The sequence below is a fragment of the Poromitra crassiceps genome (assembly GCF_964638095.1).
Source record: "Poromitra crassiceps genome assembly, chromosome: 9".
NCBI classification, from domain to species: domain Eukaryota; kingdom Metazoa; phylum Chordata; class Actinopteri; order Beryciformes; family Melamphaidae; genus Poromitra; species Poromitra crassiceps.
The window spans coordinates 27,445,040-27,460,039 of NC_139630.1; the positions used below are offsets into that span (position 1 = coordinate 27,445,040).

A 15,000-nucleotide genomic window follows, 5' to 3' on the forward strand; every position below is an offset into this window, starting at 1 on the left:
ACACGCACACGCGCGCGCTTGTGCACACACACACACACACACACACACACACACACAGACACACACACACAGAGGATTACACACATGATTATCCTTGTATAGTTGTCTGTCTGTCCATCTCTTCATCTCTCCATGTAGACTGTTCCATAGCCTACATGGTTTTGACTGTATTCCAGTTTTCAAACAAGAGGAAAATAGAATAAATGCAAAAACCACACACACACACACACACACACACACAGAATCGCAACATCTCTCTCTGTCATTGCTGTTTTAAGTTAAGGTTAGCCCACAAGTGATGATACATATGACCAGCACTATATCATTACTGTCATGACTGGCCTCGGCTATATCATTGCTGACAACTCACAACTGCTAACTGCTGCAAAACTCTTCTCTTCCACAACACTACATTCAACTATTCTCCTCTGCTAAACACTCCTATTCAGCAGCACTACTACAAACACTGTCCAACAATACTAAGCTCACAAGAACTCTATTCAACACAACATAATATACAGTACTATACTTTATGAGTACTATTTTCAATGCTGTGTAACTTGTTTTCTCTCTCTCTCTCTCTCTCTCTCTCTCTCTCTCTCTCTCTCTCTCTCTCTCTCTCTCTCTCTCTCTCTCTCTCTCTCTCTCTCTCTCTCTCTCTCTCTCTCTCTCTCTCTCTCTCTCTCTCTCTCTCTCTCTCTCTCTCTCTCTCTCTCTCTCTCTGAGAATAGGGGTCAGCTCATAACTACTATTGTTAACTGCCTAAACTCCCCTATTCAACGATTAGGGCAGCCAGCCGCAAGTGCCGCCTGCTGTGTGAGTCAGTGTGAGTCAGTGTGTGTGTGTGTGTGTGTGTGTGTGTGTGTGTGTGTGCGTCAGTGTGTGTGTGCACTGTGCAGGCGAGCGTGAGAGAGAAGAGAGATTGTATGGGCGGTTCAAACAAGTGCACATGGACATGGGAGGCGATAGAGTCCTCTGTGAGGGAGAGGGAGTGAGGAAGGTGGAAACAAACCAGAGAGGAAGAAATCAAGCATGAGCTGGCCATAGAAAGTGAGAGAGAGAGAGAGAGAGAGAGAGAGAGAGAGAGAGAGAGAGAGAGAGAGAGAGAGAGAGCACAAGTCAACATGGTCTCTCCCGACACCGGGTGGGTGTGGTGTTGCCATGGTAACGAACATCCCATATAGGGGGGGAGGGGGGACAACAGGTGTCTTAGCAGAGCATCAAGGCTGGTTGTTCTTTGCTGAAAAGCTGAGATGGCAGAGAGCGTTTTTAAAGATGGATGAGCACACACACACACACACACACACACACACACACACAGACAGACACACAGACAGACAGACAGACAGACAGACAGACACACACACACACACAACACACACACACACACTATGTGACATGTAGCAGCCAGCTCTTCCCAGGGCAGGCAGTAGTGTTAGGTCAATGACATGGCCAGTTGTATTCATTGGACTTGTGGTATCAGCTAATCCCATGCCAGTGACCTCTGCCCTCCAACCGGGAAACAGGAAGTGTAGTAATGAAGCAACTTTTTCCCCTCATCCCCCTTTTCCCCAGTTCATCCCTCGCATCAGTTATCATGTTTTCTTATGCTATGTAACTTGTACGATACTCTATTTATCTTATAAAATTATCTCTCTCTCTCTCTCTCTCTCTCTCATCTCTCTCTCTCTCTTCTCTCTCTCTCTCCTCTCTCTCTCTCTCTCTCTCTCTCTCTCCTCTCTCTCTCTCTCTCTCTCTCTCTCTCTCTCTCTCTCTCATTGTAAAGGTCCTGTTTGTTTTCTATTTTCTTTCTTTCCGTTTTGTCTCTTGCTCCGACTGATTGAGGGATTCAATATTGTACGTTCGATAATTGATCGTTAATTTTCCAGATTTTCGATTATGGAAATTGTTCAAAAACTCAACTCTCTCTTGGCTGGAGATGCATCAGCAGATTCAGCACCCTGTGTGTAGTAGCCTCACAATAACAACAGGAAATGACCAAATGCAAAACATCCGCATGGCCGTGACTTCCCTCTGTCTCCTGAACACTGGAGGTCTTTGACTGGGCCTATGGAAAACCATCTGACAGAAGAGAGAGAACATCCTCTATACAGCCCCCACCCCAACATTTGCCTCACACACACACACACACACACACACATCACAGACAGACTCACACTCACACACACACACACACACACAACACACACACACACACACACACACACACACACGTCACAGACAGACTCACACTCACACTCACACACACACACACACCACACACACACACACACACACACACACCTGTGTTAGTCCCACATACACAGAGTTCACTAGGTTCTTGTTTTACACCTCTCCACAACTTCTTGAGATCTTCTCAGTCACAGGCCACTTCCTTTTCGTCCCTTCCCGGGTACCCCCCCCCCCCCCTCCCTCTCCTCTCCTCTCAAGCCCTGCATTGACTTTTGTGAATGAACAAATTAATGAATGAATATAACAATGGATGAATGGTTAAATGGATAAATGAATGCATGAATGAATGAATGAATGAATGAACAAAAGAGGGTGGGGGGGGCAGAAAAGTAAAGGATCCTGTTTGATCTAAATGGGAACATGGACTCCATAAAGATTTTCCCAATGCGTTTCCTGCACAGAGCCGTTAAAAGAGTGTGTGTGGTGCATTACTATGCGTTAACAATGTGTCATTCTGCTGTTCCTGGTGACACACGAGGAACAAGTGCTGCTCGCTGCTGCTCAGAGCTTCAGTGGATCTTTTCCATTCCATTTGAGTGAGCCATGTGAGGAAAAAGGTCAGAGAAGAAGACTATAAAGGATTCTTTTGATCAGATATCGGTATTTTCGAAGCGCAATATATCGTCCATTTCCCTCCGTGTGTGGGATGATGTCCTTGTATTGCACTCTCGGAGATCAACAGATGAGCGATCTGCTGGCTCTGCTCTGGTCAGTCCCTCGCTGGGAGAAGAACGTCATACCGATGTTGATTAATGTGTTTTTAACGGCGTTTGGGGCCCCGCCAAAGCCTAAGGGCCACCCTCCTCTCGCCCTGCTCTCTCGCCCTCTCTTTCATTCCATCGGGTTCTTTCAGAACAGGACAACTTGCTGCGGGCGGGGGGGGGGGGGGCGGTCTGTCCCCTTTCTCTGCTGCAAAATGTCACCCTTCAACACAAGGATGTTCATACTTGACTCTCCAATAGACCCTTTTCACGGGGGGCCATTTTGTGTCGAAAAGGCAGAATAAACACAGGTGCGAGCAAAAACACTAATGAGGGTTTCCAATTTCCAATCGTGGAAGTTTGAAACCCTCATTAGTGTTTTGCTTGCACACCTGTGTTTACCCTGCCTTTTTGACACAAAATGGCCCCCGAGGGGAAGGGTCTATTCACCTTATGTTCCAACACAGGGGTCAGCCAGTTACTTCCTATTGTGTTGACACTTCCTGTGACAGTACAGTACTAGTGAGCAGGTAAAACAGATGTGTTTTGAACAGGAAGTCATAACACAACTGGGTCAAGTGGGCGGGGCTACATAAGGAGGAATACTACTCCGCGCGGTTCGACAATATTTACAAGTTCTACTCTATTCTATGTAACTCTATTGAACTCACCCGTGTGACACTAGTAGTTATAATGTACTCTAGTCGACCTTGTGAGTAGTATTATTGCTCCTACTATCTTGTACTATTCTCCTCTACTTTTCTCAATGTACATTTTGTTTGCATTTAGCTCTTAGCTGCTGCTCTTCTACAGAGCATCTACCTATCTCCCCCTCCTTTTCTGTTCTTCTCCTCCCTCCTGCTCTCACCCCCCCTCCTCCTCCTCCTCCTCTCCCCCACTCTTTCTGTAGCAGTAAATAAGCTGAACATTGCCTTACAGTTTCCATTCATGCGTGCCCCTCTGATCTTCTCTGTGTGAATAGCGAGTCCCGCGGCGCAGCCTTGAAAGCTACAGGCTAATACAGATTGGTCACGGCTGACTGCTACACTGTAACATCATGTCTATCTCAGTCGCTACTCACGCTAGCTGTCCGCCGTGTCACTACAGGCATCGTCCGGCTCAAAACTTCCATCATGATTTGCTGTAATAATAATAATAATAATAGCTATAAACATGTTTGACAGACTGACAGTATCACAACTAAATGGATACTTTAACGTTTGGGTTTTTAGTAGTCTCGCTGTAGTAGTCCAGCCTCCCCTCCCTTCCGTGAGAGGAGTCTGGCTGCACGGAAACAGGCTACTGGTATAAGCCCTCCCCTGCTCTACAGCTGCTCAACCATTGGAGGCGTCGATTCCTGCCGGATGTCCGCTCCCCACTTAAGAAGCTGTCATTGGCTCCGACCATGTCTTTTTTTTCTCCCCCCGATTTTTTATCCCATTTTTATCCCCCTTAGTGCTAATTTACTGTTTATTTATCCTGGTTGCTACTCCACCCTCTGCCGATCTGGGGAGAGCCGAAACTGGCTCCATGCTTCCTCCGAGACATGGGCAGTTAGCCAGCCGCTTCTTTTCACCTGCCAGAGGAAGCTTCACCGGTAGGACATACTGTAGCACGTGGGAGGTTCACGCTATTCCAATCAGTTCCCCTCCCTCTGAACAGGCGCCCTTAACGACCAGAGGAGGAACCACATTTAGCAACCAGGATATTGTATGTTTTGGTGAAGGGGGTTCCTATATGAAGGAAACCCCCGGGAGGCACGGGGAGAACATGCAAACTCCACACAGAAAGGCCCTTTTGACGACCCCACCCGGGCGGTGGGCACTCGAGGACAATGCGGACGGGCACGCATTCCTTCAGCGTTCACAGCGTCCCAGGTGAGAATCGAACCCAGGACCTTCAAGCTGTGAGGCGACAGCGCTTACCACTGCACCACCGTACCCCCCCCCCCCCCCGCTCCCTCCTCTCTGTGTGTCGCTGTAAATAGTGCCCTGCCGCCTCAGTGAAAACAACAATGCTAACTAGCTAGCAAGCTAACGGCAGAAACCTACACGCTAGCTTGTTGCTACACGCTGAAAATGGCAAGTTGGATTGTTGGAAACTATTTTCCAAGGGCACTGCCGCTAAGCGCCGCCCATCGCAATTCCAGAATGGTGACCAGCGCCGCCAGACTCCTCTCACGGTAGGGAGGGAGGGAGGGGAGGCTGGCCAGCGAGACTAGGTTTGTTGTAGTTGTGGTTTGTAACGAGGTGCGAGGGGGAAGTTTGTTCATATGCGCTTTGCTTTTCCAACATGGACGGTCAGCATTATGCATTGAAAGCGACGGCCCCGCCCCTTCAGTCTGGAGAGTGCATGGCCCCGCCCCCTCAGTCTGGAGAGTGCATGGCCCCGCCCCTTCAGTCTGGAGAGTGCATGGCCCCGCCCCTTCAGTCTGGAGAGTGCATGGCCCCGCCCCTTCAGTCTGGAGAGTGCATGGCCCCGCCCCCTCAGTCTGGAGAGTGCATAGCCCCGCCCCCTCAGTCTGGAGAGTGCATGGCCCCGCCCCTTCAGTCTGGAGAGTGCATGGCCCCGCCCCCTCAGTCTGGAGAGTGCATAGCCCCGCCCCCTCAGTCTGGAGAGTGCATGGCCCCGCCCCCTCAGTCTGGAGAGTGCATGGCCCCGCCCCCTCAGTCTGGAGAGTGCATGGCCCCGCCCCCTCAGTCTGGAGAGTGCATAGCCCCGCCCCTTCAGTCTGGAGAGTGCATGGCCCCGCCCCCTCAGTCTGGAGAGTGCATAGCCCCGCCCCCTCAGTCTGGAGAGTGCATGGCCCCGCCCCCTCAGTCTGGAGAGTGCATGGCCCCGCCCCCTCAGTCTGGAGAGTGCATGGCCCCGCCCCCTCAGTCTGGAGAGTGCATGGCCCCGCCCCTTCAGTCTGGAGAGTGCATGGCCCCGCCCCTTCAGTCTGGAGAGTGCATGGCCCCGCCCCCTCAGTCTGGAGAGTGCATGGCCCCGCCCCCTCAGTCTGGAGAGTGCATGGCCCCGCCCCCTCAGTCTGGAGAGTGCATGGCCCCGCCCCCTCAGTCTGGAGAGTGCATGGCCCCGCCCCCTCAGTCTGGAGAGAGCATGCGGGACAATTGGGTTATCTATGTGTGTGAGAGCTGATGTGATGTGTTCAGTTCCTGCCGGAGAGACAGGGTCAGGACAAACACACACACACACACACACACACACATGCACGCGCGCACACACACACACACACACGCCCACACACGTTCCCATAGCCTTTCCGAATGGTTAGGCAATATCTCTCTCTCTGAGTGTCACTCTCACTCAGTCTCTCTGTTCTCTTCCTCCCTCTCCTCTTCTGTCTCTCTCACTCTCGCCCACTTCCTCTCCTCTGTCTCTCTCTCTTTCCATCCTCCCCATCTCCCTTTCTCTTTTTGTCACTCTCTCGACTTCCCATCTCCCCTTCTCTCTCTCTCTCTCTCTCTCTCTCTGACTCTCGCTGTTTCTGTCTCTCCAGCTCGCCCAAACGCCAGCCCGGGTTACAGAGAGGTTGAAAGAAAGGAAAGTGAAACAAAAAACTGAAACACTATGAAGTGTGTGTGTGTGTAAGTATGTTAGAAAAGATATGAAGACAATATAGGCTAAGTCCAAATTTGTGAATATGTCAAATTAGTCTGTAGATCACAGCACACGCATTTAAAGGGACAGCTCAACCCCTAAAATCCAAAATACATATTTTCCCTCTCACCTGTAGTGATATGTATCCATCTATATCATTTTGTGTTAGTTGCCTGAGCTTTGGAGATATCGGCCGCAGTTTCTGCCTTCTCTCCAATACAATGGAACTGGATGGCACTCGGCTTGTGTTACAAAATGCCAAAGAAATACATTTGATAAACTCAACAGCATCGTCTCTTTACAGAAATCATGACCCCGTTACTCAAGATAATCCACAGACCTTGTTGTGAGCAGTTTCAGTTTTCTTTTGACCGAACTACACCCGCTAGCTGCTAGCTAGTTCCTACACGAGACTGCAAAAGAAAATAGTTCCTACATGAAACTGCTCACAACAAAGTCTGTGCATTATTTTGAGTAACCGGGTCATGATTTCTGGAAAGAGACATTGCTGTTGAGTTTTTCAAATGTATTTTTGGTATATTGTGGTGCTGCGAGCACTCCAAGCCGAGTGCCATCCAGTTCCATTGTATGGGAGAGAAGGCAGCCGTCTCTGCTGCCGATATCTCCAAAACTCAGGTAACTAACTCAAAATGATATAGATGGATAAATAGCACTGCAGGTGAGAGGAAAAATATGTATTTTGGATTTTAGGGTGAGCTGTCCCTTTAAACACACTCAAGAGAAGGTCTGTTCTTGATCGTCCACACATCCCTTCTGACGATGCCTCTCATAACATTTAATCGTTGACATTGTTGACATCCTCCAGAAACTGTCTCAATGTCGTTTAACCTCCATTACAGTACAGTTGACGTCATGGCCGACATCTGGAGAATGCTTGGTCCCAAGGTACTGGAATAAAGCAAATAATTTTGGGGGGCTAAATTGGGGGGTGTGGAATGCATTCTAAATTGTCATGTCATAGATCGGGCCTAAGCAGATACATAGCTGGAGAGCTATCAGCCCGCACACTCACCGAATAATTTAAAGTCTTAGGTGCACGGCACAAGAGTTTCTTGAAGCAATAACGAAGGAGCCAGCACTCAGAAAGTCCTTTTGAGGGTTTTTATTCCTGTTGCACCACAACGTACGCGTTTCAGCGATAGCCTTCGTCAGCGTAGATCGGGCCTACAATGACGCGAAAAGTTTGGAAATACAAGGTTTACACATGACAGCACACAGTGAGCAATATGACGAGGAAATACGTGCGTTTCATGCTGGCTAGCCGAGTGTTAGCTCCAGCTATCTTTAATGAGGAGATGATCCCACCAGAACAACCAATTAAGGCTTCTCATTAGTGGGGATGACAGAGGCAGCTCCACAGAGAGCCACTGTTCTACACGTGGTGAGAGTCTGACAACCAACATGGCTGACGGCTCCTCTGATTAGAGATATACACAAGATACACTACACACACACACACAGAGATACACTACACACAGAGATAGACTACACACACAGATTACACTACACACACAGAGAGACACTACAGTACACACACAGATACACTGGAGCACTGATGAAGCGTACGTATCCAGCAAATTTGCATACGTTTTGATGGACAGAAAAGTTCAAGACGGCCAAGCTTTTTCTGGATGGACGTATGGCATGGACGGATAGGACGGATAGCCACCGTCCGTTTAGCCAATCAGAGTCGAGGAGGCATTCTCAGAGCGGAAATGGCTGAGCCATGACAGTTGCCCGCATAGATAAAAATGCTATTTTAGAGACACAATACCGTTCTAAATATCAACAACTAGCCAACAGATATCAAAGCTGGTGGGCTTTATGGAAAGAGCATGACTCAAACTGGCCGACCATTACATCAAACTGGTCATTCAGTGGCGTTTTATCGCCACATAAGTAACGTAGCTCAAAGAGCTAACAGCTAGCGAACACCAGCTTTCTTCTTCTCTCAGTTTATAGGCGGGTTGCTGACACCTTCAAGGTGCTTACGGCCACCTGGCTGCAGTACAAGTAGGTTACTTGTACATTCAACAGACATACATCTATCCGTTTTCTAATTATGTCCATTACTTACTCTTTGTTTACATTTGGTTTGTATTGAGCACAAATAATCAAAATATGATCCTTATGATAAGTTTAAAAAAATATGTCGAACATGTTGTAGAGTTTTTGTATTATTCAATTGGCAAGATTAGTAGTAGAAGAGACTTTACCAAAATGATCTTGTCCTTCTGATGAAGGCCATAAGGCTTAGTTTGGATCTTCTTCTCCTCAAGACTAGAAGAACCTTTTTTTTCAATAGAGCACCAACCCAACCCAACCCAACCCTAGTGTTTTACATTAGAAGTCAGGAAGCTTTCCAGAGTAGACGTGTCTGTTTTTTACAAGAACTTCTTTTGTAATTTGTACTTTTGTCTCCGCTGCCAACAAACTGAAGAATGGTCAGAACTGCCAACTTTGAAAACGTCGAAAAACATTTATATAGCCGTTTGAGAATTAGCGCAGTTCTACAGTTAGGTAATCATATCCCACAAGTGCCATGTGAGCCAAGCATGTGTTTATGATACAGCGTAGGCCTAGCACAACACTCTACTACAATAGCAGGGAAGTAGGCTAATCATTCAGTACAACATAAAACACAGCGAGCGATTAATGGGAAATGATTAATAACATGAGCAGGAAAATGAATGGGAGGTTATCTCCAAATCTCACCCTCTCATTAATGTTGCAACTAAATAAATAAAAAATAAACCAGTTGGAACTGGATGAAGGAATGGACGGATGGATGGATACCTTCAACATAGAATTTATTAAATTCCACAGCGTTTCGTCTTGGATTTTAGAAAGGCTTTGGTGGCAGAGAGCACAGTCTTGCCATGGCCTTTGTATTCTAACAAATGGACAAAACCACAGACAGACAGATATACACACCACTATAAGTACAGAGTTAGAAACTAGTGTTTCTTCTCTTTCCCCATCGACAACCTCATAATGGTGCTCTATCCTGGCCTGTCCAGCTATCCTCCATGTCTCCTTCCCACCCCACCTTACAGGAGAGGAGAGGAGAGGAGAGGAGAGGAGAGGAGAGGAGAGGAGGAGAGGAGGGGAGAGGAGAGGAGAGGAGAGGAGAGGAGAGGAGAGGAGAGGAGAGGAGAGGAGAGGAGAGGGTGGCTCGCACTAAAGCTATAGTGCTGATTAAGGTGATGACTAGTTGGCTAGACACACAGAGACACACACATACAGACTACTACCCACCCTAATATTAGTGTCTGTCTGTCTGTCTGTCTGTGTTGTTGGTCTCCATCATTTGAACGCTGCATCGCACATGAAACACTCATCTCCTATGCACACACACACCTAACAGTTGATTATTATTGGTAAACGCCTCCTACTGTAGTAAGATCCTGCAAGAGGACACAATATAGCATGAGGAGATGCTGGACAACAAGCAAACTGCATGAGCACTGAAGGTGGGAATGTACATGGATGAAATAGTTAGATTTGCTTTAAGTTAATATATGGTAATATATGTAGCTATGTTTGCCCGCTGACTTTACACACGTCAGCAAAATCCTCACCTCAGTCCAATCTGTCTATTGATTTGTCGGCCTGCCTGTCACTCCATTAGTTTGCCCGCCTGCCTAGTGCCTATCTGTCTGTGAACTAGTTGAGCCCCTTGCCATCTGTCAAATAATGCATGGTGCTTATGGATTTGAGTGGAAAACGCACACGTACACACAAACGCACACAAACACACACACACGCGCACTACAGACCTAGATTTCACAGTAAGCCCATATTTCTGGTACACATTATGCGATAAACTACGCACTTCCCAATGTATGTCAACAAAATAGGTTACATTGTGGTCTATTTTTGGCCAAGGGGACACCGTTTGGCTGTCTACATTAAGCGGGTAGTGAACACCCCAAATCCTGTATATCCTGTAATCCTGTAACATCATATCCCTGATTCAGTTGTCCTGGCTCGGCTACGCTCAATAGCCTTTCATTCAACCCAACACTTTTGTATTAACACAGGCAAATCATTGTGGTTTAGCCCTTTTTCTAGCAATTTATACCAGAAATGTGAATGCATAGTATGGGAGACATAATCTTCAAAATATGAGTCCTCGCGTATCATTGCTGCTACTAGTTCATATGGGCAGTTCTGAATATCTTTGGTTGCCAATTGGATTGCTTGCTAATTTCACCACTAACTTGCATCACGGGACACACAGCCCTATTCTGAGTCAAGGAGTGCATTGAATTCAGCAACTACTGTAAAAAGTAAAATAAAAACAAGCCACGCTACTACAGGATTCCCACGAATCTAAACGATACCATGTGCTTTGAAAACAACATGTTGAAACAACCATCTGGCTGGCATAGCAGTTTGCCCCCCAAACTATACACAGGGGACTCCATGTGGGAGTAACACCGTTGCACAACAGACAAAAACGACTGTTAAATGATATTAAATATCGGTTTTCACCAGCCCGATGCTTTCAAACAACCATCTGGTATCATCTGAAGAGAGCAGAGAGACCCTACTGCAGGAAATCTAAACTAACGTTATTGTCCTACATACCGGGTGACGGATGTTATCCTTGCAAACATTAACGCGGTCTCTTCATTTGGAAAAGACGAGTTTTATGGATTTTCCAAACACATGCAATGATTCAGAGTTAAACATTTCGACGAATCTTTGATGGCAGGCGCATAAAATACAATAGGGCAAGAAATAATAGCAAGATATAACGTTGTTTCGATCACAATAATAGGGTTAATATATTGAAAATAGGCGCCATGAAATGTTTGCATTGAAGGCATGAGTGCAGCAGCGAATAGCGGGCTTCAATGGGAAGGTTTGCTGGCTGCCTGCTAGCTACTAATCACGTTACTGTGGTTGTTCTTTAACAAGATGAGCCCCAAGATGAGCCAAGATGAGGTATGCTGAGAATTTCATTTGACGCTAGATATCGACTATTTCCTTCGCAAAAAATGTCCAAAAAGGCATCGACACAGATGCAGTCGCAGATGTGGGTAATCACGTGATTTAAAAGGGGTCAAATTAAACGTTTACCTGGTGCGATTTCCAAACGATGTGTAGAGCAAACTTTTCCAAACGTGGCCTTTCGGTCTATCACCTCTCCAAAAAATGCGTGCCTCTCTCGCTCTCTCTCTCAGCCTCCAGGCTCCACAAAAATCTCTCAACTCCACTCCTCCACACGGCGAAAATCTGGCGAGGGCTCAAAGAAAGCAAACCTGCCCATCATACTCAAGACCCGCCCGATACAGTGAAAAACATCTTTTAGACGCTTCTCATTGGCTCGGAGGGGTTACTGTATCAGATTCTGAGAGCTGATTGGTCGGCTGAGCTGCCAGTTTCGCAGTGGAGGAGGGGTGTTCGTTGCAGATGTGGCAGTGCTGCTGTGGTAAGGTAGCGCCCTCTAGAGGACGACTTGGGTCACTGCATTATGTTGCTGCTTGTATTTCAATGGTTTTAATGAGGAAAAACTTCACTGAAAAACAATGCTGATTTATGTTGCACATGATCTCACACATATCTGTTAAGAGAAATTGTTACTCGTTCATTTTCCCAAGCCATAGTGTTCACGCCAGTTCAGGAAATCAAAACCTTCTCATAGAATTCAAACACTGAGTAAATAACTGATTACCATACAATGTTTAATTAAGCCTATCTTGCATTGCGAGCATATGATAAGACATGCTTGCTGTTGCTGATATCGAGTGTACCTGAGAGCGACTAAGGCTATCTACAGTCTTCTGTCTAATAATGTGTATTTTGCACTGTATCTCTGAGGTGTGTTCAGCTCTTGTCCCCTGTGATAAGTATATGAGTAGGCTACCGCGCAATCATTGTTTTGTGACAATAGAAGAGCTGCAATAGATCCTTAAGGCCATTGTTGAAACTTAACCTGCACCTGAAATCTATCATTTGATATCATTTGGTCCTTCTCTCCTCAGCACATGTACGGGCACATGCGCGCCACTGTACAGGTATGCACTCTCTCTTGTACTCTCTCTCTCTCTCTCTCTCTCTCTCTCTCTCTCTCTTATCACACACACACACACACAGATTACAGAAGCTCAACTAATTGGCTTATAGAGGAATGCAGCATTGAGATTTGACAGAGATGGCAGAGGTGGAGGGAGGACAACACCCCACAAAAGAGTGAAAGTCGAAAACTGAAGTAGAGTGACAGTAAAAAACTACAGTGGTGGAATGATATGAGAAACTCTCTCTCAAAGAAATCACCATAGAGGCATGTGTCAGGTAGGAGACAGTAGAAAGACAGCTATAGGAGACTGACTGGTGACAGTAGAAACCTGTCGCCTTGGAAACTGCCACAATGACTGGAGAGGCAACCACAGTAGAGTCACGTGATGATTGATTATTATAGGATGACAATCACACACACAAATGACAACAGAAGAGAGCAGTTTGAAAACAGACAGGGATAGCATGGCAGTTGGAATCAGCCTGATTTGGGTCCCAATTGAGAAACTTGGAGGAAATCAGGTGGATTTTCAGGAGACTCACCATTAGAAGAGCGCGGCATGGATGTGCAAGAGGGTCCAGCAGGCCAGCAGAGTGCATGTGTTACACACACACACACACACACACACACACACACACACGCACACGCACACACACACGCACGCACGCACGCATGCACACGCACACACACACACACACACACACACACACACACACACACACACACACACACACACACACAGCGACGCAAGGGGAGACAAAAAGGGAGAGAATCAGGCACTGGATTGGACAATCGGAGCTTATTTCACATCACCGCAGACATTTTTGCCAATTGTTTTTATTTTATGAGATGTGTCCACATCTTATATAGACATCTTACATTTATTAAACATACAGTATTTAGACTTTAAAAGCAAGGTCAAGTAAGGATGCGTTACAAATATGAAACCTGAGACCCTCTTTGAGAACAAGACAAACATGTGGAGGAACCTTTGGGATGGTCAGGTGGGCAAACAAAGATCATAATGAGATTTCAAAAAGAAGGGGCACTCTGGTGGCTCAGTGGTCTATCTATGGCATGCGTGTACGTAACTGCAACGTCCTGGGTTCAAATCCAGCCTAGAACCGTTGTTGCCAGTCATCCCCCTTTTTCTCTCAATATTTCCTGTCTATATCTACTTTGAACTATATAATAAGCATACAAATGCCACCACAAAAAAGAAAGTTGTCAAATTATTTGAACACTGTTGGTAGAACGCTTTCAGCCTGTATCAATTCGTTTTCAGCTGCAGTCTCAGGTTTGGCTGCAGGTCAGGTCACATGTAAAGGCCTCCGGGGGAGTAAAGTGAAAAACACTAAACACTTAACACAACAGACCTCCTGTCACCACCAGCGCAAACATACTGTTGTAATCAGCCACAGCTTATTGACATAATATTCACATGTAAATAGGTTGTGTGAAGAGACACACCCAAGACAAATTCAAGTGCCCTCCCGCTCCCCGTAGAGTCTTAAAATGAAGGGCTAGCTGAGTGCTACCTGTTGCAAGGGATGCACAGCATAGCTTCATCATTGTCCTCAATTAAAATCACAGTAACAACAATAATATAAACAAATGAAGCATTTCGAGACAACCACAGCTCAACTCAAAGCCGTGATATAACCAAAATGGTGATATGCGGCAATATGTGCTTGACTTTACTCTAGACCAGTACTACTGCCAGGACAACCACCTCTCTCTGAACGTCTCCAAGACCAAGGAGATAATTGTGGACTACAGGAGAGGGGGGGGACGCACACCCCCCAATCACCATCAACGGCACAGTGGTGGAAAGGGTGGACAGCTTCAAGTACCTGTGAGTCAACATCCACCAGGACCTGACCTGGGCCGGCCACACCGCCACTGTTGTCAAAAAGGCCCAACAGCGAATACACGGACTCAGGCGCCTGAAGAAATTTGGGCTAAGGAAAGAAATCCTCAGGGACTTCTACAGAGGCACCATTGAAAGCCTGCTGACCGGCTGCTTCACCGCCTGGTACGGGAACTGTACCGCCATGGACCGCAGGGCGCTACGGAGGGTGAGGCGCGCGGCCCAGCACGTAACAGGAGATGAGTTGCCAGAACTGCATGAACTGTATAATCAGCGGTGCCTCAGGAGGTCCCTGAAGATCATCAAAGACACAAACCATCCCCACAACAGCCTGTTCTCCCTGCTACCCTCAGGGAGGAGATACAGGGTTCCAAAAGCACGCACAAATCGCTTGAGGAACAGTTTCTTCCCGCAGGCCACGAGACTCCTTAACATACACAAATAGTGTAGTAGTCGTACCGTACCGTACTGCAGCTGCTACCATTATGTATGCCTAATGTTTAATTGTATGTTTAATAAGGTAC

General features: G+C 46.8%; 1 protein-coding gene across 3 annotated transcripts in view; it reads right to left on the minus strand.

Moving 5' to 3' along the window:
* Window positions 1–11,791, minus strand: part of epb41l2 (erythrocyte membrane protein band 4.1 like 2) — a 69,375-nt gene extending 57,584 nt beyond the window's left edge. For all 3 annotated transcript variants that reach the window (XM_083643320.1, XM_083643319.1, XM_083643318.1), the window contains exon 1: window positions 11,667–11,791. The gene's annotated coding sequence lies outside the window, so the exon portion shown is untranslated. The remainder of the gene's footprint in view (window positions 1–11,666) is intronic.
* Window positions 11,792–15,000: the final 3,209 nt, after the last annotated feature.